Below are 22,193 nucleotides of genomic sequence, written 5' to 3' on the forward strand. Positions count from 1 at the left end.
AGACTGAAAGATACAGTATCAATTCCATTTCTACAGACTGATCTACACATTACAAACCAATTCAAAAATGTCACCTTATCAGTTTGAAAGATTCATTATCATCCACAATATTACTCACAGAGATACAGATTTAATAGTGGTCCAAAAAGCACACAAATTATCTGATTAAAACCTCCAACATTAAATCCTAAAGTTCGTCCATATTTACAAATTAAATAAGGAGTAAAACTCTTCAAACATTAAGATATTAAAGCTGAAGTATTGAACGCAATAATGTAATCTGAGAGAATAATTATGTACAGATACAGAATGAAACTCACATTCAGATACAGTACCAAAGACACACAGACACAGAATGAATCCAACACTCTCATCAAGTACCAGGGACTGATAGGTACAGTATGAATCCCACACTAACATGCAGTATGAGTAACTGCATATTTAGGATGAATTCAACTCCCACATACAGTACTGGGGACTGTATATAAAGAATGAGTCCCACACTCACATGGAGAAACAGAGACTGACAGATACCGAAAGAATCCCACACTAACACACAGTATGAGAGACTGCCGATAAAGAATGAATCACAAACTCTCACACACACTGCTGACAAGACAGAGAATGAATCTCACACTCACACACAGTATCAGAGACTGACAGATACAGAATGAATCCCACACTCACACACAGTACCAGAGACTGAGAGATACAGAATGAATCCCACTAAACTATCAGGGAATAAGCACAGACCAGGGATCAGGGCCTTTACCCAGTAAACCATCAGAGAATCAGCACAGACCAGGGATCAGGGCCTTTCACCTGTCGGAGAGAACATTGTATCACAGATCGCTTGTGATAAACCGACACATTCTGATTTACAGCCGTGCATAACAGATGTTTGTAGCTGCGATGGCCGAGTGGTTAAGGCGTTGGACTCGGAATCCCCTGGGGATTTCCTGCGTACGTTCGAATCCTCCTCGCAGCGCGACTTCTTAAAGTTATGTTTACTGCTCAAATAACGATGAACTGGAGTTGACGAACCGCATTCCCTCTCTCAGAGAGACTCTCCAGCGCGGCTCATGCTTTTAATTCGGAGCCCAATGGTCTCTTGCAAAATTGCAAGACACGTGAAGGAATCTCTCCCAAGCTCCATCTTAAATTCTGCCCGTTCGCAGAACTTGACATTGATCCTATTTCTTCCTATACTTTGATCCCACCTTGTCTCTGTCTCTTGACTCTCTGTGTTTTTCCCTCATGGACTTCTCAGGCTTCGTTGAACGGCCACGGATGATCGAACCTGGAACACCGGCAGTGAAGGGTAAAGATGGAAAGACTGAGACGGGGGGAGTGGCGAGAGGGTGGATTTGGAATTCCTGAGCGACCGCACTGCGCATTTTCCAGATCTGCTTGGAGCACCAATCCCTTCAATTCATCACTTACAGGGACAATTCGATTCGCGGTTTCTTTTCCCTGAGCTTGGCGAGATCTTAAAAATTGAAAGCGACCAATATCAGAGCGAACCTCGTCACCGACATGATCACAGATACAGAGCGGCCACACTCTGCTTCAGTGAGGGGAAAACCCAGAGCGGTTTCAAGGTTGAATGTAATTGGAAGCAAAGCTCGTTCAATGAAAGTGCAGGTCATTGAGGTGCCTTTAAAGTCCTGATTGTTTGAACTGAATTTCTTTCAAAAGCGCTTGAGATTCAGGTGGAGTGATTTGGGGACTCCTTTTCACTCTTCGCAAAACTTTGAACCGCAGATCAAGATCAAAAGTCCAGGGCTAAATTAGGGTTTCTCCAGGGTATGAAACATCGAATCAAGAATTATACCCCGACCTCAACGAGCCCAGAAACAAGAACGTGTCACGGACACATTCTCTGAGAGGGCTGTCTGTATGATGAAAAGGCATTTTTGAAAAGACCTCCTGATCAGTTCCGTGTTGGATCCTGAACAAAACACAGCACTGTGTGCTTCTCAAATTCACAAACACCACGAATTACACAAAGGCACCGCTGGGAGTTGAACCCAGGATCTCCTGTTTACTAGACAGGTGCTTTAACCAACTAAGCCACGGTGCCAATTCATGGTCCTGTCTCTCACCTCCTCTCATTAATATCTATCAGCTACACGTCACATTCTGTTGGGGGTTCAGACTGTTTGATCTTTGTTTATTTCACTTGCCCGTTTCCCTGTGAATCCCGATACTGACTGCGTTTCAAGCTGTGTTTATCTTTCTGTGTCCATCAGTGCTTTGATACACGGATGAATATTTGTGCTTGTGTTTGTTTGTTACTTTAAATAAATTAGGGATGGACAATTCTCGCTCTGACACTGAAGAACTAATTGAGCAAATTTCACAGTGAAGAGTTGTTTATTGTGGTGCTGAAACTAAAAAAAATCGTAAAAGGTGCAAAGAGGGAAAACGAGAAAAACTTGTGAGTGAAATTAAGGACAACTTTCAAGGTTTTTACACGTATATTAAGAGAAAGAAGGGTGACTAAGAGTAATGTGGGCCCCTTAAAGACAGATGGAGGTGATATTGTAATTGAAAATCAGGAAATGGCAGACTTGCTAAATACTCACAGAAAAGCATGAGGATAATAAACCAGAGACACGAGGAAAACTGAAAATAAATCAAGGGGATTCAGTGTAAGTAAAATAATGGTAATGGAGAAAATAATTAGACTAAAGATAGACAAATCTCCAGGACCTGATGTTTACCATCCCAGGGGACGAAGGGGAATAGGTGAGGAAATTGGACATGCTTTAGTCATGATCGTTCAAAACTCTCTTGATTCAGGAATTGTTCCATGGATTGAAAAAATTCAAATGTCATTCCATTAATTCGGAAGGGTAGGAGAGATAAAACAGGAAATTATAGACCCATTAGTCTGACGTCTGTTGTGGGGAAGTTACCAGAATCTGTTATGAGGGAAAGAATGACTGAGCACTTGGATAAACATGAATTGATCAGAGAGAGCCAGCATGGATTTGTAAAGGGTAAGTCAAGTCTAACGAAAATAGTTGAACTTTTTGAAGATGTAACTAACGTGGTAAATAATGGAGTGTCTCTGGGGGTTATGTGTATATTGACTTCCAGAGGCATTCGTTAAGGTTTAACATCAGAGACTGTTCTCATTTCTGTTGACATGTGGAATTCAAAGCAACCCATTGACATGGGGAGGGAGTTGGTTTGGAGGTAGGAGACAGAGAGTAGGGTTAATGGGTATGTACTCAAATTGACAGGATGTGATTAGTGGTGTCCCCCAGGGATCTGTATAAATGAGGCAGATAAAGGAATAGAGAGCGGTATATCCAGGTTTGTTGATGACACCAAGTTAGGAGGCACAGTGAGTCGTGTAGATGGGAGCATAAAGTTGCAAAAGGAAATTGATAGATTCAGTGAGTTGGTACAACTGTGTCAGATGGAGCTTACATAGAATTACATCGAATGTACATCACAGAAACAGGCAATTCGGCCCAACTAGACTATACCGGTGTTTATGCTGCAGACGAGCCTCCTCCAACCCCTCTGCATCTAACTCGATGAGCAAACCCGAATATTCCTTTCTCCTCCATGTGTTTATCTCACTTCCCTGTAAATGCATCCATGATATTCGCCTTAACTACTCCTTGTGGGAGCGAGCTGCACATTCTAACGCCTCTCTGGATAAATATGTTTCTCTTGAATGCCAGATTGGATTTATTGATGACTATTATATTCATGGCCCTAAGTTCTGACGTCCCCACTCCCAAAAGTACAAACACCTTATCTACATCTGACCAATCAAACCCTTGCATAATCTTAAAGTCCTGGATCAGGTCACCCTCAGCCTTCTCTTTTCTATACAAAAGAGCCCCAGACTGTTCAAAGTTTCAATCTGGGGAAATGTGAGGCCATCCACTTTGGCCCGAAGCAAGATAAATCAGAGTATTTTCAAAATGGTGAGAAGCCAGGAACTGTGGGTGAGCAGAGATACTTCGGGAAATCAGGAAGAGTTGGCAGACAGGTGCAAAAAATAATTAAAATGGCTAATGGAATATCGGCCTTTATCTCAAGGGAACTGGAATTCAAAAGGGTGGAAGTTATGTTAGAATTCTATAAACTCTGCTAAGGCCACATTTAGAGTACGGCATTCAGTCCTGGGCACCAGACCTCAGGAAGGATATATTGGCCTTGCAGGAGGTGCAGCGCAGAAAGACCAGAATGATACCGGGGCTAAAATGGTTACATTATGAGGGCAAGTTGCGTGGACAAGGTTTGTATTTCCTCGTGTATAGATGATTAAGTGGTGATGTAATTCAGGTGTTGAAGGTGATTCAATGATCCAATGGTGGGTGTGTGAGTTGGTGCTGAATCGGTCCCCTTCAGTGAAGAGAGGGTCAGCGGGCGCCTGACAGACACGGCTCCGAACGGGACTCGCTTCTCTCCGGCGGCAGCGGCTGGTTTAGAGAGATCTCTCTGTCTGCTGCTGTTACTCCGCCTCCCGCACTCTGGGAGAACCGCGGAGGTCGGTCCTCATTTTTCTCTTATGGATCCGGCTCCATCCGTTTACTGTTGACGGGAGTGCGTCTGATACCAAGTCAGTCAGAAGCGGGTGCAAATCACAACATAGGCACAGGCCCAAGGATTAGGGACTGGTTTGATATTGGGTCCTTTTTAAGGGACCGGCTGTAGAATGTTTGTATAATAATAATGATCAGAATTAACTTTGATACAATGAAGTTTTTTGCAGTTATTTCCCATTTCCACCCTCACCAGTTTTATACAGCAACAGGTAACAATGTTTGAGGGATGTGATGTCCAGTGTTGGTGGAATCAGTGTAATTTCACTTGATACATTGAAGAATCTCTTGTCTATCCCAGGCTCTTACCTTAGGTTTAGACCCTCACCTAGTTTAAAATTGGTCACTCAATGATATAAATAAACCAGTAACAATCCCGAAACCTCAGCGGGTATTTTTGTTCCGATACTTAATGACGGTCCCAATTTCCACTGAAATTCTCAATCAGCAAATCCCAGAGGCTGTTTCGGGTTTGACAAACTGTGAAACAGATTGTTTTAAAAGCCGGAAAGAGGGAAAAACTGGTGGTTGATATGAAGTGTTCTACATTATCTCTTTCTGTTTCAGATTTACAATTTCTCTTTGTGTGTTACTGACAGGAGAGGCTATAACGGAGCCCAGTGACTGGGTCACGAGCTGCACTGAGTCATTGGCCTGTGTTACAGACCGGCTCGTTGGACCTGCTCATTTCGTGAACTCGCTGGTGTCTCAGCACGTGTGATGACTGAGTGAATCCCTTCCCACACACGGAGCAGGTGAACAGTCTCTCAACCAATGGGCATGCGATGATGTGGCAGCAGTTCATTTCTGCTTTTAAAGCTCTTCTCACAGTCACTGCATTAAAAGGTCACTCAATAGTGTCAACAAGTTAATGCTTCAGAAGGTGGGATGATCGAGTGAATCTCTTCCCACACACGGAGCAGGTGAAAAGTTTCTCCCCAGTGTGAGTGCGTCGATGTCTCAGCAGTTCGTTTCTGATTTTAAATCTCTTCCCACAGTCAGAACATTTAAAGGTCTCTCAGTGTGAACTCGCTGGTGTTTCAGCAGGGTGGATGACCAAGTGAATCCCTTCCCACACACGGAGCAGGTGAACGGCCTCTCCCCAGTGTGAGTGCATTGGTGTTTCAGCAGTTCAATTTTGCTTTTAAAGCTCTTCTCACAGTCAGAACATTTAAAAGGTCTCTCATCAGTGTGAACTCGCTGGTGTGTCAGCAGGTTGGATGACTGAGTAAATCCCTTCCCACACATGGAGCAGGAGAACGGCCTCTCCCCATTGTGAACTCGCTGGTGTGTCAGCAAGGTGGATGAATGAGCGAATCCCTTCCCACACACTGAGCAAGTGAACGGCCTCTTCCCAGTGTGAACTCGCTGGTGTGACAGAAAGTGTGATGACCGAGTGAATCCCTTCCCACACACGGAGCAGGTGAACGGCCTCTCCCCAGTGTGAGTGCGTTGGTGTTTCAGCAGTTCAATTTTGCTTTTAAACCTCTTCTCACAGTCAGAACATTTAAAAGGTCTCTCATCAGTGTGAACTCGCTGGTGTGTCAGCAGGTTGGATGACTGAGCGAATCCCTTCCCACACACGGAGCAGGTGAATGGCCTCTCCCCAGTGTGGGTACGTTGGTGTTCCAGCAGATTCCTTTTGCAGTTAAACCTCTTCTCACAGTCAGAACATTTAAAAGGTCTCTCCCCAGTGTGAACTCGCTGGTGTGTCAGGAGGCCGGATGACTGAGCGAATCCCTTCCCACACACGGAGCAGGTGAACGGCCTCTCCCCAGTGTGACGGCGTCGATGAGTTCCCAGCTCTGAAGGGTAATTGAATCCCTTCCCACAGTCCCCACATTTCCACGGTTTCTCCATGGTCCGGGTGTCCTTGTGTCTCTCCAGGTTGGACGATCAGTTGAAGCCTCGTCCACACACAGAACACGTGTACGGTTTCTCCCCGCTGTGAATGGTGCGATGTTTTTTCTGGCTGTGTAACTGGTTAAAGCTCTTTCCACAGTCAGTGCACTGGAACACTCTCACTCGGGTGTGTGTGTCTCGGTGCTTTCCCACTCACACTGATGTTTGAAATCTTCTCCCACAGATAGAACAGACAAACATTTCTCCTTCCACATTCAAAGGCCGATGATATTCAGGTCCTGATGAATCGAGAGACTCTGTCAGATCTTGACGTGATCTTTGGTTTGAGTTTCCCTCTGTAAATCCTCCCCTGTCAAAGGAGTTTATAAAAGTTATCACTGTAAGTACAGGATAGAAATTCAGATCAGATAGCTCTACTTTCTATGGAACATTATTTCCTCTCTCATTACTCAAAGCTGAAAATCCCCGTCCCACACACTCTCCCTCCTCCCTGTGCTGAAATCCAAACCCATCGCATCATCTTTCAGTGGCCCGAAACCATGAGTGAAAGGGTGAGAGTGAGTGTGAGAGAGTGAGTGTGAGAGAGTGTGAGTGCAGCAGTGCGCTCGGTGTGGAGAATGAAGTGGGGCAGGTGCAGCATGTTTCAGTGGGGCAGCAGTGATAATAATTTCATTCGGTTTAGAACAGTTATGGAAAAGGACAGGGGACAGTCAAATGTGAAAATTCTTAACTGGAGGAGGGCGAATTCCAGTGAGTTAAAAAGGGATCTTGTCCGTGTGGATTGGAATCAAAAATTGGCAGGCAGAACAGTAATTGAACAGTGGGAGGCCTTCAAGGAGGAGTTGGTTTGGGTACAGAGTCGACAGATTCCCACGAGGAGGAAAGGAACGGCATCCAAAGCTCGAGCTCCCTGGATGACTGAAGATATGGAGATCACCATTTCTCCTTCATTTACAGACGCTTCCTGACCGATCACCATTTCTCCTTCATTTACAGACGCTCCCTGACCGAACATCATTTCTCCTTCATTTACAGACGCTCCCTGACCAATCACCATTTCTCCTTCATTTACAGACGCTCCCTGACCGATCCCCATTTCTCCTTCATTTACAGACGCTCCCTGATTCGATGAGTCACGAGGTTTGACGCTGACACTGCGCATGCTCGGAGGCCGCGGGCCGTGTGTTGAGTTTCGGGTCTGATCGAAACCGGAGCCCCCGGAGTGCAGAGAGAGAGAGGAGAATGTTCACTGTTTGATATTCGGGCCCGGGGCCGCACTCGGGGTTTGTGAAGCCCCCGCCCCCTCCCCCGGGGGTTTATTAACCCGCTCCCCCCGCCCATCTCTCACCTGTTGCCGACACGATCTCGGCCTCACTCCCCGCCCGCCGCGCATGCTCAGCTCACACTGCCCGGGTGATTGACGGGAGCTCCGGACCAATAGGAAGAGCGGAGAGGGGCTGGAGGACCGAGCGGGCGGTTGGTCCTCCAACCAATGGGAGTGGGTGAGGGGCGGAACTTGTGGCACCGAGTGGGCGGGGCTGAGCCCGGATCTCCCTCATTGGCTGAAACTCTGCATCAATTTTAAACCTGATTGATGTCAAACTCGAGGAGAAAAACTGGACTTTAATAAAGGACAAAGAGGAGGGAATATTGGAGGGAATAACACAGTGTAGGGATAAAATGGATTAATTCAGGACAGACAGCAGGGAATATTGGAGGGAATAACACAGTGTAGGGATAAAATGGATTAATTCAGGACAGACAGCAGGGAATATTGGAGGGAATAACACAGTGTAGGGATAAAATGGATTAATTCAGGACAGACAGCAGGGAATATTGGAGGAAATAACACAGTGTAGGGATAAAATGGATTAATTCAGGACAGACAGCAGGGATTATTGGAGGGAATAACACAGTGTAGGGATAAAATGGATTAATTCAGGACAGACAGCAGGGATTATTGGAGGGAATAACACAGTGTAGGGATAAAATGGATTAATTCAGGACAGACAGCAGGGATTATTGGAGGGAATAACACAGTGTAGGGATAAAATGGATTAATTCAGGACAGACAGCAGGGAATATTGGAGGGAATAACACAGTGTAGGGATAAAATGGATTAATTCAGGACAGACAGCAGGGAATATTGGAGGAAATAACACAGTGTAGGGATAAAATGGATTAATTCAGGACAGACAGCAGGGAATATTGGAGGGAATAACACAGTGTAGGGATAAAATGGATTAATTCAGGACAGACAGCAGGGATTATTGGAGGGAATAACACAGTGTAGGGATAAAATGGATTAATTCAGGACAGACAGCAGGGAATATTGGAGGGAATAACACAGTGTAGGGATAAAATGGATTAATTCAGGACAGACAGCAGGGAATATTGGAGGAAATAACACAGTGTAGGGATAAAATGGATTAATTCAGGACAGACAGCAGGGATTATTGGAGGGAATAACACAGTGTAGGGATAAAATGGATTAATTCAGGACAGACAGCAGGGAATATTGGAGGGAATAACACAGTGTAGGGATAAAATGGATTAATTCAGGACAGACAGCAGGGAATATTGGAGGGAATAACACAGTGTAGGGATAAAATGGATTAATTCAGGACAGACAGCAGGGAATATTGGAGGGAATAACACAGTGTAGGGATAAAATGGATTAATTCAGGACAGACAGCAGGGAATATTGGAGGGAATAACACAGTGTAGGGATAAAATGGATTAATTCAGGACAGACAGCAGGGATTATTGGAGGGAATAACACAGTGTAGGGATAAAATGGATTAATTCAGGACAGACAGCAGGGAATATTGGAGGGAATAACACAGTGTAGGGATAAAATGGATTAATTCAGGACAGACAGCAGGGAATATTGGAGGGAATAACACAGTGTAGGGATAAAATGGATTAATTCAGGACAGACAGCAGGGAATATTGGAGGGAATAACACAGTGTAGGGATAAAATGGATTAATTCAGGACAGACAGCAGGGATTATTGGAGGGAATAACACAGTGTAGGGATAAAATGGATTAATTCAGGACAGACAGCAGGGAATATTGGAGGGAATAACACAGTGTAGGGATAAAATGGATTAATTCAGGACAGACAGCAGGGAATATTGGAGGGAATAACACAGTGTAGGGATAAAATGGATTAATTCAGGACAGACAGCAGGGAATATTGGAGGGAATAACACAGTGTAGGGATAAAATGGATTAATTCAGGACAGACAGCAGGGAATATTGGAGGGAATAACACAGTGTAGGGATAAAATGGATTAATTCAGGACAGACAGCAGGGAATATTGGAGGGAATAACACAGTGTAGGGATAAAATGGATTAATTCAGGACAGACAGCAGGGAATATTGGAGGGAATAACACAGTGTAGGGATAAAATGGATTAATTCAGGACAGACAGCAGGGAATATTGGAGGGAATAACACAGTGTAGGGATAAAATGGATTAATTCAGGACAGACAGCAGGGAATATTGGAGGGAATAACACAGTGTAGGGATAAAATGGATTAATTCAGGACAGACAGCAGGGAATATTGGAGGGAATAACACAGTGTAGGGATAAAATGGATTAATTCAGGACAGACAGCAGGGATTATTGGAGGAAATAACACAGTGTAGGGATAAAATGGATTAATTCAGGACAGACAGCAGGGAATATTGGAGGGAATAACACAGTGTAGGGATAAAATGGATTAATTCAGGACAGACAGCAGGGAATATTGGAGGGAATAACACAGTGTAGGGATAAAATGGATTAATTCAGGACAGACAGCAGGGATTATTGGAGGGAATAACACAGTGTAGGGATAAAATGGATTAATTCAGGACAGACAGCAGGGATTATTGGAGGAAATAACACAGTGTAGGGATAAAATGGATAATTCAGGACAGACAGCAGGGAATATTGGAGGGAATAACACAGTGTAGGGATAAAATGGATTAATTCAGGACAGACAGCAGGGAATATTGGAGGAAATAACACAGTGTAGGGATAAAATGGATTAATTCAGGACAGACAGCAGGGATTATTGGAGGAAATAACACAGTGTAGGGATAAAATGGATTAATTCAGGACAGACAGCAGGGAATATTGGAGGAAATAACACAGTGTAGGGATAAAATGGATTAATTCAGGACAGACAGCAGGGATTATTGGAGGAAATAACACAGTGTAGGGATAAAATGGATTAATTCAGGACAGACAGCAGGGAATATTGGAGGGAATAACACAGTGTAGGGATAAAATGGATTAATTCAGGACAGACAGCATGGAATATTGGAGGGAATAACACAGTGTAGGGATAAAATGGATTAATTCAGGACAGACAGCAGGGATTATTGGAGGGAATAACACAGTGTAGGGATAAAATGGATTAATTCAGGACAGACAGCAGGGATTATTGGAGGGAATAACACAGTGTAGGGATAAAATGGATTAATTCAGGACAGACAGCAGGGAATATTGGAGGAAATAACACAGTGTAGGGATAAAATGGATTAATTCAGGACAGAAAGCATGGAATATTGGAGGGAATAACACAGTGTAGGGATAAAATGGATTAATTCAGGACAGACAGCATGAATTATTGGAGGGAATAACACAGTGTAGGGATAAAATGGATTAATTCAGGACAGACAGCAGGGATTATTGGAGGGAATAACACAGTGCAGGGATAAAATGGATTAATTCAGGACAGACAGCAGGGAATATTGGAGGAAATAACACAGTGTAGGGATAAAATGGATTAATTCAGGACAGACAGCAGGGAATATTGGAGGGAATAACACAGTGTAGGATAAAATGGATTAATTCAGGACAGACAGCAGGGAATATTGGAGGAAATAACACAGTGTAGGGATAAAATGGATTAATTCAGGACAGACAGCAGGGAATATTGGAGGGAATAACACAGTGTAGGGATAAAATGGATTAATTCAGGACAGACAGCAGGGAATATTGGAGGGAATAACACAGTGTAGGGATAAAATGGATTAATTCAGGACAGACAGCAGGGAATATTGGAGGGAATAACACAGTGTAGGGATAAAATGGATTAATTCAGGACAGACAGCAGGGATTATTGGAGGGAATAACACAGTGTGGGGATAAAATGGATTAATTCAGGACAGACAGCAGGGAATATTGGAGGGAATAACACAGTGTAGGGATAAAATGGATTAATTCAGGACAGACAGCAGGGAATATTGGAGGGAATAACACAGTGTAGGGATAAAATGGATTAATTCAGGACAGACAGCAGGGATTATTGGAGGGAATAACACAGTGTGGGGATAAAATGGATTAATTCAGGACAGACAGCAGGGATTATTGGAGGGAATAACACAGTGTAGGGATAAAATGGATTAATTCAGGACAGACAGCAGGGATTATTGGAGGAAATAACACAGTGTGGGGATAAAATGGATTAATTCAGGACAGACAGCAGGGAATATTGGAGGGAATAACACAGTGTAGGGATAAAATGGATTAATTCAGGACAGACAGCAGGGATTATTGGAGGAAATAACACAGTGTAGGGATAAAATGGATTAATTCAGGACAGACAGCAGGGAATATTGGAGGGAATAACACAGTGTAGGGATAAAATGGATTAATTCAGGACAGACAGCAGGGATTATTGGAGGAAATAACACAGTGTAGGGATAAAATGGACTAATTCAGGACAGACAGCAGGGAATATTGGAGGGAATAACACAGTGTAGGGATAAAATGGATTAATTCAGGACAGACAGCAGGGATTATTGGAGGAAATAACACAGTGTAAGGATAAAATGGATTAATTCAGGACAGACAGCAGGGATTATTGGAGGAAATAACACAGTGTAGGGATAAAATGGATTAATTCAGGACAGACAGCAGGGAATATTGGAGGGAATAACACAGTGTAGGGATAAAATGGATTAATTCAGGACAGACAGCAGGGAATATTGGAGGGAATAACACAGTGTAGGGATAAAATGGATTAATTCAGGACAGACAGCAGGGATTATTGGAGGGAATAACACAGTGTAGGGATAAAATGGATTAATTCAGGACAGACAGCAGGGATTATTGGAGGGAATAACACAGTGTGGGGATAAAATGGATTAATTCAGGACAGACAGCAGGGAATATTGAAGGGAATAACACAGTGTAGGGATAAAATGGATTAATTCAGGACAGACAGCAGGGAATATTGGAGGGAATAACACAGTGTCGGGATAAAATGGATTAATTCAGGACAGACAGCAGGGATTATTGGAGGAAATAACACAGTGTAGGGATAAAATGGATTAATTCAGGACAGACAGCAGGGATTATTGGAGGGAATAACACAGTGTAGGGATAAAATGGATTAATTCAGGACAGACAGCAGGGATTATTGGAGGAAATAACAGTGTAGGGATAAAATGGATTAATTCAGGACAGACAGCAGGAAATATTGGAGGGAATAACACAGTGTAGGGATAAAATGGATTAATTCAGGACAGATAGCAGGGAATATTGGAGGGAATAACACAGTGTAGGGATAAAATGGATTAATTCAGGACAGACAGCAGGGATTATTGGAGGGAATAACACAGTGTAGGGATAAAATGGATTAATTCAGGACAGACAGCAGGGAATATTGGAGGGAATAACACAGTGTAGGGATAAAATGGATTAATTCAGGACAGACAGCAGGGATTATTGGAGGAAATAACACAGTGTAGGGATAAAATGGATTAATTCAGGACAGACAGCAGGGAATATTGGAGTGAATAACACAGTGTAGGGATAAAATGGATTAATTCAGGACAGACTGCAGGGATTATTGGAGGAAATAACACAGTGTAAGGATAAAATGGATTAATTCAGGACAGACAGCAGGGATTATTGGAGGAAATAACACAGTGTAGGGATAAAATGGATTAATTCAGGACAGACAGCAGGGATTATTGGAGGAAATAACACAGTGTAGGGATAAAATGGATTAATTCAGGACAGACAGCAGGGATTATTGGAGGAAATAACACAGTGTCGGGATAAAATGGATTAATTCAGGACAGACAGCAGGGAATATTGGAGGAAATAACACAGTGTGGGGATAAAATGGATTAATTCAGGACAGACAGCAGGGATTATTGGAGGAAATAACACAGTGTAGGGATAAAATGGATTAATTCAGGACAGACAGCAGGGAATATTGGAGGAAATAACACAGTGTTGGCATAAAATGGATTAATTCAGGACAGACAGCAGGGATTATTGGAGGAAATAACACAGTGTGGGGATAAAATGGATTAATTCAGGACAGACAGCAGGGAATATTGGAGGAAATAACACAGTGTAGGGATAAAATGGATTAATTCAGGACAGACAGCAGGGATTATTGGAGGAAATAACACAGTGTGGGGATAAAATGGATTAATTCAGGACAGACAGCAGGAAATATTGGAGGGAATAACACAGTGTAGGGATAAAATGGATTAATTCAGGACAGACAGCAGGGATTATTGGAGGAAATAACACAGTGTAGGGATAAAATGGATTAATTCAGGACAGACAGCAGGGAATATTGGAGTGAATAACACAGTGTAGGGATAAAATGGATTAATTCAGGACAGACAGCAGGGATTATTGGAGGAAATAACACAGTGTGGGGATAAAATGGATTAATTCAGGACAGACAGCAGGGATTATTGGAGGAAATAACACAGTGTAGGGATAAAATGGATTAATTCAGGACAGACAGCAGGGATTATTGGAGGAAATAACACAGTGTAGGGATAAAATGGATTAATTCAGGACAGACAGCAGGGATTATTGGAGGAAATAACACAGTGTCGGGATAAAATGGATTAATTCAGGACAGACAGCAGGGAATATTGGAGGAAATAACACAGTGTGGGGATAAAATGGATTAATTCAGGACAGACAGCAGGGATTATTGGAGGAAATAACACAGTGTAGGGATAAAATGGATTAATTCAGGACAGACAGCAGGGAATATTGGAGGAAATAACACAGTGTAGGGATAAAATGGATTAATTCAGGACAGACAGCAGGGATTATTGGAGGAAATAACACAGTGTAGGGATAAAATGGATTAATTCAGGACAGACAGCAGGGAATATTGGAGGAAATAACACAGTGTAGGGATAAAATGGATTAATTCAGGACAGACAGCAGGGATTATTGGAGGAAATAACACAGTGTGGGGATAAAATGGATTAATTCAGGACAGACAGCAGGGATTATTGGAGGGAATAACACAGTGTAGGGATAAAATGGATTAATTCAGGACAGACAGCAGGGATTATTGGAGGGAATAACACAGTGTAGGGATAAAATGGATTAATTCAGGACAGACAGCAGGGATTATTGGAGGAAATAACACAGTGTCGGGATAAAATGGATTAATTCGGGACAGACAGCAGGGATTATTGGAGGAAATAACACAGTGTGGGGATAAAATGGATTAATTCAGGACAGACAGCAGGGAATATTGGAGGAAATAACACAGTGTAGGGATAAAATGGATTAATTCAGGACAGACAGCAGGGATTATTGGAGGAAATAACACAGTGTGGGGATAAAATGGATTAATTCAGGACAGACAGCAGGGATTATTGGAGGGAATAACACAGTGTAGGGATAAAATGGATTAATTCAGGACAGACAGCAGGAAATATTGGAGGGAATAACACAGTGTAGGGATAAAATGGATTAATTCAGGACAGACAGCAGGGAATATTGGAGGAAATAACACAGTGTAGGGATAAAATGGATTAATTCAGGACAGACAGCAGGGATTATTGGAGGAAATAACACAGTGTAGGGATAAAATGGATTAATTCAGGACAGACAGCAGGGATTATTGGAGGAAATAACACAGTGTAGGGATAAAATGGATTAATTCAGGACAGACAGCAGGGAATATTGGAGTGAATAACACAGTGTAGGGATAAAATGGATTAATTCAGGACAGACAGCAGGGATTATTGGAGGAAATAACACAGTGTAGGGATAAAATGGATTAATTCAGGACAGACAGCAGGGATTATTGGAGGAAATAACACAGTGTAGGGATAAAATGGATTAATTCAGGACAGACAGCAGGGAATATTGGAGTGAATAACACAGTGTAGGGATAAAATGGATTAATTCAGGACAGACAGCAGGGATTATTGGAGGAAATAACACAGTGTAAGGATAAAATGGATTAATTCAGGACAGACAGCAGGGATTATTGGAGGAAATAACACAGTGTGGGGATAAAATGGATTAATTCAGGACAGACAGCAGGGATTATTGGAGGAAATAACACAGTGTAGGGATAAAATGGATTAATTCAGGACAGACAGCAGGGATTATTGGAGGAAATAACACAGTGTAGGGATAAAATGGATTAATTCAGGACAGACAGCAGGGAATATTGGAGGAAATAACACAGTGTAGGGATAAAATGGATTAATTCAGGACAGACAGCAGGGAATATTGGAGGGAATAACACAGTGTAGGGATAAAATGGATTAATTCAGGACAGACAGCAGGGATTATTGGAGGAAATAACACAGTGTGGGGATAAAATGGATTAATTCAGGACAGACAGCAGGGATTATTGGAGGGAATAACACAGTGTAGGGATAAAATGGATTAATTCAGGACAGACAGCAGGGAATATTGGAGGAAATAACACAGTGTAGGGATAAAATGGATAATTCAGGACAGACAGCAGGGATTATTGGAGGAAATAACACAGTGTAGGGATAAAATGGATAATTCAGGACAGACAGCAGGGATTATTGGAGGAAATAACACAGTGTAGGGATAAAATGGATAATTCAGGACAGACAGCAGGGATTATTGGAGGAAATGACACAGTGTAGGAATAAAATGGATTAATTCAGGACAGACAGCAGGGATTATTGGAGGAAATAACACAGTGTGGGGATAAAATGGATTAATTCAGGTCAGACAGCAGGGATTATTGGAGGAAATAACACAGTGTAGGGATAAAATGGATAATTCAGGACAGACAGCAGGGATTATTGGAGGAAATAACACAGTGTAGCGATAAAATGCAATGGATGTTGTGAAGATGGATTGTTAAAAAGTGTTTGATAAGATGCCGGACAGGAGGCTTGTTGATCAGATTAAAGCTCACGGTGTTACAGGGAGTGGGTCAGTGTGGATGGGAAGTTTGATAAAGGGCAGAGTATTGGTTGATGGATGTTTTTCAGACTGTGGGGATGTAAACAGTGGTGTCCCCCAGGGGCAGTGTTGGGACCATTGCTCTTCTCAATACAGAGCAATGACCTGGGCTTGGGTACAAGGGCATCAGATCAACATTTCCTGACAACACCAAGATAGGGAGCATTAAGAACAGTGAAGAGGATTGTTAGAAACTTCAGTGTGACATCGGATAATTCGGAACAGGAGTAGGCCATTCAGCCCCTCGATCCTGTTCCATCATTCAGTGAGATTGGTGTCCGTGACTGTGGGGTTGGTTTATATCAGACAGGAGGAGATTGGTGTCAGTGACTGGGTTCAGGAATTGGAAATAGCCATTTAGCCCCACAATCCTGCTCCGCCATTCAATTGGATCAGGACTAATCTGTACCACAACTCCATTTACTCGCCTTTGCTCCATATCATCTTCAGCTGCTTCATCAATGACCTTCCCTCCATCATAAGGTCGGAAATGGGGATGTTCACTGATGATTGCACAGTGTTCAGTTCCATTCACAACCCCTCAGATAATGAAGCAGTCCGATCCCGCATGCAGCAAGACCTGGACAACATCCAGCCTTGGACTGATAAGTGGCAAGTAACATTCGGGCCTGACAAGTGCCAGGCAATGACCATCTCCAACAAGAGAGAGTCGAACCACCTCCCCTTGACATTCAACGGCATCACCATCGCCAAATCCCCCACCATCAACATCCTGGTGGTCCTCATTGACCAGAAACTTAACTGGACCAGCCATATAAATACTGTGGCTTCAATCGCAGGTCAGAGGCTGGGTATTCTGCGGCAAGTAACTCACCTCCTGACTCCCCAAAGCCTTTACACATCGACAAGGCACAAGTCAGGAGTGTGATGGAATACTCTCCACTTGCCTAGATGAGTGCAGCTCCAACAACATTCAAGAAGCTCGACACCATCCAGGACAAAGCAGCCCGATTGATTGGCACCCCATCCACCACCCTAAACATTCACTCCCTTCACCACCGGTGCACAGTGGCTGCAGTGTGTACTATCCACAGGATGCACTGCAGCAACTCACCAAGGCTTCTTCGACACATATCCCAAACTCGTGATCTCTACCATCTAGAAGATCAAGATCAGCAGGCATATGGGACCAACACCACCTCTCCAATTCACACACCATCCCGACTTGGAAAAATATCGCCGTTCCTTCATCGTCGCTGGGTCAAAATCCTGGAACTCCCTTCCTAACTGCACTGTGGGAGAACCTTCACCACACGGACTGCACCAGTTTAAGTCGGCGGCTCACCACCACCTTCTCAAGGGCAATTAGGGATGGGCAATAAATGCTGGCCTCGCCAGCGACGCCCACATCCCATGAACGAATTTTTAAAAAATCCCTTGCAACCCTCACACAACAAAAACCTTTCAATCTCAATGATGAAAATTTCAGTCGAGCCCCAGCATCCACAGCCTTCCAGGGAAGTGAGTTTGTAATTTCCGCAACACATTGTGTCAAAAATTGCAACCTTATTTTGCTCATAAATGACCCAGCTCTAATTTTAATATTATCAAGAAGGTGGCAGATGGAGTATAATGTGGGGAAATGTGAAATTATTCACTTTGGTAGGAAGAATAGAAAAGCGGAATATTATTTAATAGATGAGAGATTGAGAATTATTGGTGTTCAGAGGGATTTGTGTGTCCTTGTACACGGATCACATAAAGTTAACATGCAGATCCAGCAAGCAATTAGGAAAGCAAATAGTACGTTGGCCTTTATTGCAAGGGGGTTGGAGTATAAGAGTAAGGAAGTCTTGCTGCAATTATATCAGGCTTTGGTGAGACCACACCTGGAGTACTATGTACAGTTTTGGTCTCCTCACCTGAGGAAGGATATACTTGATTGGAGGGGGTGCAATGAAGGTTCACTAGATTGATTCCTGGGATGAGAGGTTTGTTGCATGAGGAGAGATTGGGCCGAATGTCCCGATATTGTCTGAAGTTCAGAAGAATGAGAGGTGATCTCATTGAAACGTCAAAAATTCTTAGAGGGCTTGACAGGATAGTTGCTGAGAGGCTGTTTCCCCTTGCTGGAGAGTCTAGAACTCGGGGGCATAGTCTCAGGATAAGGGATCGGCCATTTGGGACTGAAATGAGGAAATATTTCTTCACTCAGAGGGTTGTCAATCTTTGGAATTCTCTACCCCAGAGGGCTGTGGATGCTCAGTTGTTAAGTATTTTCAAGACTGAGATCGAGAGATTTTTAGACACCGAGGGAATCAAGGAATCGGGCAGGAAAGTGGAGTTAAGGTAGAAGATCAGCCATGTTCTTACTGAATGGCAGAGCAGGCTCGAGGGGCCGTATGGCCCACTCCTGCTCCGATTTCTTATTCCCTCTTGTTCTGAATTCCCCCCCCCCCCAAGAAGACATCATTTCTCTGTATCGACCTTATTGAATCCCTTTATTATTTTAAACACCTCGATGAGGTCACATCCCAATGTTCTAAACTCATGGGAATAAAAACCAAGTTTATGCCACCTCTCCTCATAATTTAACCCTTTTAACCCCGGGATCATTCTGGTGAATCTGCACTGGACCTTTTCTAAGGCCGATTTATCTCTCCCTCGGTTCGGTGCCCAGTTCTCCAGGTGGGGTCTGACCAAGGTTCATTACAACTGAAGCATCACTTCTGTATTCCAACCCCACTCGAGATAAAGGTCAACATTCAATTAGACTTGTTGATTATTGTCAAGATTTGTGAGGAATTTGCAAAGGATTCGAGGGGATCTCAGAGTTGGGATTTTTCTTTATTCTGTCCACTCAAGGAGTTTGATAACAGACTTACTCCTTTGAATTTAGTGCTGGATTATTGGGCCTTGATGTGTTTACTTGTTTGTATTTTGTTAAATACATTTGCTGAGTGTATTTAAATTGAAGACGAGATTCCCAGGCCTGATGCTCTATTCACACATCGAAGGTGAGAGAGATGCTGTGGGACACACGATAAGTCCAGTAGCTGAAAGTGATTCACAGACTGGGTTTTGTGTTTAGTGATCCCGGGTACATTACTGATACCTTCCCTGGATCCCAAGGCTGGGAGAGGCACTCGGGAAGGACCGGGGAGCTGGGACTTGGCCATGACAGTAATTGAAGGTATGAGAACTGAAATGATCCACAGTGAGAAAGGAGAAAAGGCAAAATAATCGGTAATGAGGACATCAATTAGTCTCTTATCTTGAATTCATCAAGTAATTGACCCATTCTGTTTGAAACAAAGTTGATTTATTTGACATCGATCCAGAATATTGAATTTCAGCCCAGTTATAGTGGTTATTAACATCAGCAGAAACAAATCCCAACTTCCAGAATGATGTTCTGCTGCTGAATCCCTCATCCGTGCCTTTGTTTATCTCCAGACTCGACTATTCCAATGCTCTCCAGGCCCGGCCTTCCACTTTACACCCTCCGTAAACTTGAACCCCCAATCTCCAGATCAATAATCAGTCCCATTATTCATTGTGTCACTGGCCCAGGCTGTGGAGAACACGGAGCAGCTCCCACTCCCACAGCACTGCGGTATGAGCAGGTACCGAGTCAGCCTCAGTCATGAGCACTGGAATCCACGAGTCCGGGTGTGTCAAAGGTGCACGGTGAACAATCACCAAAGTGAAACATTTTTGCCGCTTCCCTTCGATACCTCAGCTGGTCGAGTGACAAGACTGTCATGGAAAATAAGACAAAGTCATCCTTCCGTCATTTGTTCAATTCCTGCTCGAAGGAGAACGCGTGATTTTGCAACAAGCAGCAATTAGTTCAAGGTCGCTCTCTTAACTTTACAGGCACCTCACAGATTAACATGTTGCCATGAAGGCACAGGACGCCTCTTTTCCTTTCTCAAACCTGAAAACTTTCTGTGTCTGCCCAAACAAGGCTGCTCTGCCTCTGCTCACCAGCAGGGAGTGCTTTTGAGGAGCAAGACTTCAAAACACTCAGCTCTCGCTTTCAGGCAAAAGAAGTCTTCGATCAGCACCGGACTCCACGAGTCTGAACGTGTCAACAGGCGCACGGTGAACAATCACCAAAGACAGCACTGTTTATCACTTCCCTTCGATAGCTCAGCTGGTAGAGCGGAGGACTGTAGTGAATAAAACAAAATAAAGTCATCCTTAGGTCGCTGGTTCAATTCCGGCTCGAAGGAGTGAGTGTGATTTTGGAATAAGCAGCAATTACCTCAAGGTCACTCTCTGAACTTCACAGGCAGCTCACAGATTAACATGTTGTCACTCAGGCACAAGACACCTCTTTTCCTTTCCAAAACCGAAAAGCTTTCTGTGTCTGCCCGAGCACGGCTGTTTCACTCGAGCATTTCCCTCTGCTCACCAGCAGGGAGTGCCTTTGAGCAGCAACACTTCAAATCGCCCTCAATTTCAGGCAAAATGGTCTTCGATCAGTCAGTCAGTCAGGGCTCTCGCTGCTCCTCGAGCTCGGGCGGCTGTTGCTTTCCGGTGACCTCGTCTTCCTTCCGAAGGCTCGGGTTCTTCTCAGCATCACTCATGATTACTGCGGCTTCCCGTTCTGCTGATCCTCACTTGCTGATGCTCGATACCGCCGATTGGAGCAAAGTATTTAATATATTCAGGGAGCGGCAACCCAAGGCAAGATTTCTCTGCTGGTCTTGGAGCAGCTTGAAGGCGAGTGTGAGGCAGGAACTGTGAGGGGCGATTTACAAACAGCAAACGAGGAATTAGCTCAACTGGTGGAGCGCTCACTTGGCCTGTGAGAGGTAGCGGGATCGTTGATTATATTCTCCACTCACCGTTTGTCTTGGGGCAATTATACAGAAACAAGAGTGTTGTCAGTGAGTCCATCGCCCATGGACTTCCTAAACTTCACTGTGTGTTTGGGTACAGAGAGATCAAGGGGCAGCAAATCTTTTGATGTGCTGCAGTCAGCAAAGGTTCTTGATTTTGCGATGCAGCAAAGATGGAAAGATGAGGTGAGAGATGGAAAAAAAGCTTCGTAATCCTTGATGCCTTCTCTGAAGATTGAATTCAAGCCCTTCAGATTATGACACTGATGCACTGCTTGCTGCACTGAGAAGGCACTTACCAGGTATGGAGCCAGGCAGCACCACCAAGTAGGACAGCTTGCAAGGTATTGAAGGCCATAACATATTGCATAAAAAAATCTAAGCCAGGTAGGAATCGAACCTAATGCGTTATCCATTGCACCACTGGCCCAGATTATAACGAATTAGTAGCAGTGGGAGGCAGTGGGCATGGCGGAGGTACTAAATAAATACATTGCATCTGTCTTTCCCAAGGAAGAAGACGCTGCCAGAGTGTCAGTAAAGGAAGATGTTGTAGAGATACTGGATTGGCTCAAAATTCATAAACAGGAGGTACTGGAAAGGCTGGCTGTACTTAAAGTAGATACGTCATCTGGTCCGGATGGGATGCATCCGAGGTTGCTGAGGGAAGTAACAGTGGAAATTGCAGAGGGACTGGCAAAAAACCTCCAA

The 22,193-nt window shown here is 43.6% G+C and overlaps 3 non-coding genes and 1 pseudogene across 3 annotated transcripts; 2 read left to right on the forward strand and 2 right to left on the reverse strand.

Moving 5' to 3' along the window:
* The first annotated feature begins 906 nt into the window (after positions 1–906).
* On the forward strand, positions 907–988 carry trnap-cgg (transfer RNA proline (anticodon CGG)). Its single transcript has one exon. It is a non-coding gene; the product is annotated as a tRNA-Pro (tRNA).
* A 1,021-nt stretch (positions 989–2,009) lies between these two features.
* trnat-agu (transfer RNA threonine (anticodon AGU)) lies at positions 2,010–2,083 on the reverse strand. Its single transcript has one exon. It is a non-coding gene; the product is annotated as a tRNA-Thr (tRNA).
* Positions 2,084–2,148: 65 nt separating this feature from the next.
* Positions 2,149–6,591, reverse strand: LOC137311987 (zinc finger protein 235-like; annotated as a pseudogene).
* Positions 6,592–20,776: 14,185 nt separating this feature from the next.
* Positions 20,777–20,870, forward strand: trnay-gua (transfer RNA tyrosine (anticodon GUA)). The gene is made up of 2 exons: positions 20,777–20,813; positions 20,835–20,870. It is a non-coding gene; the product is annotated as a tRNA-Tyr (tRNA).
* The last annotated feature ends 1,323 nt before the right edge of the window (positions 20,871–22,193 follow it).

The sequence above is a fragment of the Heptranchias perlo genome, unplaced genomic scaffold (assembly GCF_035084215.1).
Source record: "Heptranchias perlo isolate sHepPer1 unplaced genomic scaffold, sHepPer1.hap1 HAP1_SCAFFOLD_390, whole genome shotgun sequence".
Classification (NCBI taxonomy): domain Eukaryota; kingdom Metazoa; phylum Chordata; class Chondrichthyes; order Hexanchiformes; family Hexanchidae; genus Heptranchias; species Heptranchias perlo.